Below are 7,359 nucleotides of genomic sequence, written 5' to 3'. Positions count from 1 at the left end.
TTGAACACAGCGCCGTCGTAAACACAACTAACCAGTTGCCAACTGTTTTCAAAGGAAAGTAGACTAACCACTTCTTAAACACGAGCTTCCCAGAGACTTGAGCACACCTACACCTGTAGACCCGCCCATGTGCGCCACTGTCCTGAAGCAAATCCAGTCAAACCAGTATCAGACATCGAGTGATACACACTATGCTAGAGTGCTGGTAAACCTACATTTACTCTGGAACTCCGACTAAGACAGTGTGAACGAACATGGACTTAAGTAAGCATTTATTATTTTAAAAACTAATCGTCTTTTTCTTGTTAGTTCATAGTAAAAATAATCAAACTCGACGTGTTTAGGCTACTGCTTTCACTTTCATATTGGTCTATAGCAGGGGTGGGGAACCTTTTTAAATTTTTTAACATTCTTTAAGGGCCATTGTAATGAGGTTCAGTGATTGGAAGGAAGACAGGGTCGGCGTGACTGGGACTCATACGTTTTATTGGAAACTCAAAACTATAAACAAAAACAAAAGGTTGTTGCAATCTCTGCCTCCCTCTGGCTGTTGTTGATAAAAGAGAAACGCGTATGTGTGACGTGTTGGGCCTTTTGGGTTTCCGTAGTGTAAACAAAGTGTAGCGGGGAATCAGTCTGAGTTGACGGTGCGAAGGTGGTAGTGACGCAGTCTATGTCCCGTTTGAATGCTAGCAAGCAAAGTGCCTTTTATGCCATGAATGTGTACCGCTGTGGACAATAAAGCGAGTTCATTGTTGAAACCAACCCACGACTACAGTGTGTGCTTCAGCTCTGTTAGCCGGACCACTAATAGCAAGTTACCTGCTACGAGCCAAGTTGTAATGATACCAGCTCGCTCTTAACTATGGTTCGGAGCGCGAAAGCTGAGAAGGTAACACTGGGGGCTTCGTCCGGGATCTAACAAGCAAGAAGAAAATAAAAAAAAAGTTTCGTCGGACGCAGAATGACGGCGCTCGGGGCTAGAGCTAAAGCTAGCGCGTGGACTAAGAGGCCTGTCGAGATGCAAACCCCTAACGTAAGCACCAACCCATTTTTAATGGATATAAGAGACAATAATTCAGACCAAGATAATCACGGGGACGACCGATATGCCGACAGCACTAACCCATTCGCGGCTGGCATGGAGCGAACGTTAGCTGGCGACGGAGCTATTGTTTACGGCCGGATGCCGTCTTTCAACCTAGCTTTGCCCCCCACACCACCGCCATCACGGTTGACTAACCCGTTCCTAATGCCCGTGGAACCACATAATACAACAGATGGTGAGTCCACGTACTTTTATCAGCAAACATGTGACTGCTCAATGCATATGACAGCCAGCCCCGTAGCAGTTTTACCGCATGGTTTTAAAAATAGCCCCGCCCCAACGGTTGCCCGACGCGCCATTAATCAGCTAGCTAACCCGTTCACTTCCATGAACTGTACGGTACAAAACCCTTTCTCCCAGCCCCATGCATTGCCCTCCCAGTTCACTTCGACACCTTTTCCACTCTGCACGCCCCAGCCCGTGGAACGTTGTGGAGCAATGAGCTACAATGATAACTATGCCACACACCGTGATCGATACCAATACGGCCAGTCAGCTGTGGAGAGGGCCAAGTCGGCCCCATGGTCATCACGCACAGCGCCGGATGTTGAAATAGTGGACGTTAGTGACGACGAACATTATGGATATCAAGAGAGAATTCCAATATTAAAGCCAGGCCATTTTGATGGAACGGGCTCCTGGAAAGACTTTATTCACCGGTTTGAAAGCTGTGCAAGGGCAAACCATTGGTCGGAAACGACAATGGCGGTTCAGCTGAGATTCAGCCTGACTGGCGCGGCTGGAGCTATCGTCCATAAAAACCCCAGGTCTGACCGTTGGAGCTACCGGCGGATTGTGGCTGAAATAGAGACCGCCTATGGGCCGCGGTCCGACCATGCGGCTGCCATCGGCATTGAACTAAGGCAGAGGGTTAGGGGTCAACCTGTTCGCTGGTTGGACCCGAGAGCAGTTAATCAGTGCCCAAGAAGCTGACCCAGCTATAGCACCAGTGAGGAAGTGGATGGACGAGGGGAGGGGCAGGCCACCCTGGGTTGACTACAGCCCTGCCACCAAAGCCTACTGGTCACAGTGGAAAAGGCTCTACCAGAAAGACGGAGTTTTACTAAGGAAATTTTACTGCACGGATGGAAGGGTGTTCTATCCACAGATCTTGTTGCCTCGAGAGTACCGCACCTCAGTGATAAAACAATTGCACGATGGTCCAGTCGGTGGCCATTTTTGAGGAGAAAGAACCCTCGCACGTGTAAGGCTGGAGAAACTGGTTAGAGAGATAGACTGGTCTGGACAAAGGACCTTGCTGGAAATTACCATCTGACCTCCCCCATACAGTCTCACTCCCTCTCATGCCTAAAGACTCACACAAGAATATATATGTGGTTTAATATGAATGATTATTATGTTTAGTATCATTTTTAATGTCTCAGAGTGAGTGGTACAAATGTCTCATTTCCAACTTAATTAAACAAAAAGAAATCAGGTTTTGAGAAGTTTAGAGAAACTGGCACACAAAAGAAGACTGGTCTCTAGGCAAATGGTCTCCTACCTCCAAAAGGTGTCAACTCTGAATGTAAATTCCCATTGTTAGCATGTGAAAGAGGTTTTGGCTATTTAATGGAATGCAGCAGAGGGATCGGGGCTTTTCTGTATCTAGACTGGCCCGTGATGGCTGGGAGTGACCGAGCTTCCAGCCTCATGTATTTGCATCAGGTTGGGTTCGCATCTCTTCTTTTTATTCATGTTTTATATTGATTATCTTTGAATTGATTATACAATTGACCTGATACCTGATTTAATAAATTGTTACATTTGATTATTCAAACTGATTTTGACCTTGTTCATTTAATAGTCTAAAAGTAATAATCAAACATTCGCTCACTTTTAGTGATGCATAGATATTATCAAAACCTTTCATTTATGGAGTCAGATGAAATAACGAGTAAATACATATGAGAAATGTATTGCATTTAACCCAAATTACTTTGAAATGCTGGAAAGACGGAACGCGCAAGAAACCTTCCCGTGTTATTGGAAACCCTCATTGGACCAATTTAGCGCGGCTTTTACACACGTCTCAAGGCCCGGTACTACTGGTACAATATGAGAGATGACGTCACTCTGTGGTGTCGCACTTGCACCCGTTGTGCTGCGAAAGCCCGGCCCAAGAAAACACCTCAAGCCGCCATGGGCACAGTGCGAGTTGGTGCCCCCTTCGAACGGATCGCAGTTGATTTAATGGGACCTTTAAATTGAAACTGAAAGGTGCAACCGCTACATAATAGTGGTACAGGACTACTTCACCAAATGGGTTGAAGCCTATCCTGTTCCCAACGAACAAGCAACGACAGTGGCTGAAAAGATTGTTTCTGAGTGGGTGTGTAGGTACGGAGCTCCACAGTGCCTGCACAGCGACCAAGGTACCAATTTCGAGTCAGCTGTGTTACAGGGGATGTGTAAGCTGCTGGGAATCGACAAGACACGGACCACGCCGTTTCGGCCACAGTCAGATGGCCAAGTGGAGCGTTTCAATGCCACACTGCAGAAAATCTTAGCCACCACTGCAGAACGATGTCATTGGGACTGGGACATTATGACCCCATGTGCAGTCATGGCTTACCGTGCAACCAAACACAGCTCCACAGGCCTGACGCCTAATATGATGTTGTTCGGACGGGAGATTACAGAGCCGGTGGATCTTGTTGCTGGGCTGCCACCTGACCCAGACAACACTGCTACCCCGTCAACCTAAGTTGTACAACTAAGGGAACGGCTCGAGCTATCTCACCAGTTGGTTTGGGAGGCTCTGGGGAAATCTGTCGAGCATGCCAAACGACAGTACGACAAAAATGTTTGCAAAGTCCAATACAAAGTCGGTGATGCAGTATGGTTCCTGGTCAAAGGCACAAAAAGAGTAAAGAATAAAGTGCGGAAGTTCCTCCCTTCCTACGAGGGTCCGTACTTCGTGGTGGGTGTACTGGACGATTTGGTCTACCGAATAAAGCGGGGCCCGAGAATGAAGATGAAAGTCGTTCATCACGACAAACTCAAAGCGTACCACTCCAGAACCGCACTAGACAACGACTGGGTCTTGCAAGAGGCTGAAATGTGGGCACCAGTGGAGGCGCCACCCCCGTTGTCTGACATCAGCTCTTCAGAAGTCGATAGCAGCCCTCTTGACCTTTGGGGCACATCACCAGAGACCGAGGACCATGTGGTGGGGTCCCTTCCAGGTCTTTTCTCTTTACCACCATCATTGTCAGTTTCACCGAGCAGCAGCCAGCTACCTTGCCACGTGGCTGAGCCTTCACTGGATGAGGCCAGGGGACAAGCTGCTCATCCTCTTTTGAACTCCACCCCTCGGCGTCGACCCCGGAGGGTACGCAGAGCTCCTGACATGTTTGGTGATTGGGTTGTTCACTGAGCATATCTGTTTGAGGTTGGGTGTAGGCGGAACGCTGCCCTCCTTAAAACAAAAACTAAAAGAGTTCCTGTATTGTCAAAAACCAAAAGAGTTCCTGTATTGTCAAAAACCAAAAGAGTTCCAGTATTGTATTATTAGCAAAGTAACTTGACTATGTTGAAGTTAAAATGTGAAGTTGATATGGGCTTAATATAATTGTTTACTATCAACAGTCGGTAATTTAGGTACTAATGGGCTACGTAATTTTGTTATAGCATCCTCGGTACTGTATGTTTATTGCTGAGAACTTTGTTTAACAGAATATTTTGCCCTAGTTTTGCACTTGAAATCCTGCACCCCGAGTAACTTTACGCTAATGTTGGGCTGAGTGGTTAAAGTAATAGTACCGTTTTCTTCAGGGAATGTATAATTGTCATGTTTAGGACATTTTTCTTACACGTATATTTGGAGTATGCAATATGCTTTAATGGACGTTTTATAGACATTGCCTCTTCACCTTAACTTTCCACTGGAGGAGGACCCTTTAAGGACTGTGGGAATCATGGGTTATGGTTGGGGATAGTTGTATGATGACTGTCTAATTAATATTTCCCTGTGTACAGTGTAAGCATGCTGGAGATATGTTATGGGTTTAATCATTCTCCAGAGTGGGGGTAGTGTTGCAATCTCTGCCTCCCTCTGGCTGTTGTTGATAAAAGAGAAACGCGTATGTGTGACGTGTTGGGCCTTTTGGGTTTCCGTAGTGTAAACAAAGTGTAGCGGGGAATCAGTCTGAGTTGACGGTGCGAAGGTGGTAGTGACGCAGTCTATGTCCCGTTTGAATGCTAGCAAGCAAAGTGCCTTTTATGCCATGAATGTGTACCGCTGTGGACAATAAAGCCCGAGTTCATTGTTGAAACCAACCCACGACTACAGTGTGTGCTTCAGCTCTGTTAGCCGGACCACTAATAGCAAGTTACCTGCTACGAGCCAAGTTGTAATGATACCAGCTCGCTCTTAACTACGGTTCGGAGCGCGAAAGCTGAGAAGGTAACAAGGTGTACAGGCAGTGCATTCACCATAGCCTCGCGTTACAACACAAAAACAGTCACACAATAATACTCTTTCCACAGCTTGGACTCAACTCTTTCCACTAAATCAGCACAGACTCATTCCTCTTTTAGTCGGCCACACATTCCACTTTGCTGTCGGCCACTATTTTTTTCTTCTTCAGATTTACCTTTTTCATCACTGCAAGTGCATCCCCACAAACTAGGCAGACTGGCTTGCCTTTCACTTCAACAAAAATATTTCTTGAAAAGAGCGACATTCTGAATCTACCTTTCTATTTTTGACAGTCGCCATGATCCATATCAGCGATGACAACCTTGGAGGACAACCTTGTGGGCTGGCTATTAGACTTCCTCACAAACAGATCACAGCGGGTCAGAGTAAATGGCCATTTCTTCGACCGGACAAACATATCAACTGGCTCACCGCAGGGGTGTGTTCTTTCCCCCCTCCTTTACATCTTGTACACAAATGACTGTCGCTCTAAGATTGAAAATAGACACTTCGTGAAATTTGCTGACGACACGGTGATTGTCAGCTTGTTAAACAACGAGGAAAATTCACACGGCCCAGTCATTGACCAGTTTGTAAGATGGTGCAAGGAAGCCTTTCTTGAACTGAACGCATCAAAGACTAAGGACATGTGTATTGATTTCAGGCAAAACATCCCTAATATTGTTACAACTAGAATAAATGATCAGGAAATAGAAGTTGTCAAACAGTACAAGTACTTAGGATCAATTATTGACGACAAGTTGTGCTTCGAGCCAAATACTAGTTTGCTTTGTAAGAAAGGTCAGCAGCGCCTGTATTGTCTTAGAAAGCTGGCAAAATTTAATGTAGACAAGTCCCTGATGACCTTGTTCTACAGGTCATTTGTGGAGTCAGTTGTCACCTTTTCTTTAATCTGCTGGTAGGGATCTACGACTATAAAACAAAAACATTCCCTTTCAAGGGTAATTAAGGTGAGCAGCAGTATTACAGGCTCTAAGCAGAAGGGTCTGGAGGAACTTTATCAGCTACAGATGCTAAATAGGGTTAAATCGATTCTGCCAGACAACACTCATCCCCTGCAGTCTGAATTTCAGATGTTGCCATCTGGACTACCAATGACACTTCCTAAAATTAAAACAAATAGGTATAGACACTCATTTACCCGCGGCTATTCTACTTTTTAATTCTGTATCAAAGCGTACATAACATATTACGCTTTGATGTCTGCTGTAATGTTTTTATCTTGTTTTTTAACGCCAGCAAGAAGGCAGAGTTTTTCTCGTATTTGTATTGTGTGCGTGATTGTAATGTTTTCAAACTTAACTGTTTTGCTGCAAAACAATTTGCCTCAAGGAGGACAATAAAGTAACTTGAACTTGAACTTGACAACCGCTACGTGTCTGTTGCGTTCATTCTGACTGTGACCAGGACACAGTCGGAAGCGACCACCCGGAAACCTGACTCTATTATGTTATTTTATAATATTATTGTATATTATCTATTATATTAAATGTAACGTGGTTAGTTAGTTAGTTAGTTCAGGGAAGAAGGAGGCGGGAACCGGCAAACGTTTAAACCACTTAAATACGCAAATGACAAAACGAAAGTAAAAACAGTAGCTTCTTTTTTCCTTTTTTTTCGGGAGGAATTGACTCGCGCATCAAACTGTTTTGCGGGCCGGTTATGGCCCGGGGGCCGGACGTTCCCCACCCCTGGTCTATAGGCTACAGGATTTTTTTTTGTAAGACACATTTTTGCGTGGCTGTGCAATATGCTCATGCCAGGAGTGTACACGCGCGCAAGAGAGATTTTATTTATTAATTTAGTT

The sequence above is a fragment of the Phoxinus phoxinus genome (assembly GCF_949152265.1).
Source record: "Phoxinus phoxinus genome assembly, contig: scaffold_92, whole genome shotgun sequence".
In the NCBI taxonomy this organism is placed as follows: Eukaryota; Metazoa; Chordata; class Actinopteri; order Cypriniformes; family Leuciscidae; genus Phoxinus; species Phoxinus phoxinus.
The sequence above is the reverse complement of the archived record's forward strand: the minus strand, read 5'-3'. Positions refer to the sequence as shown.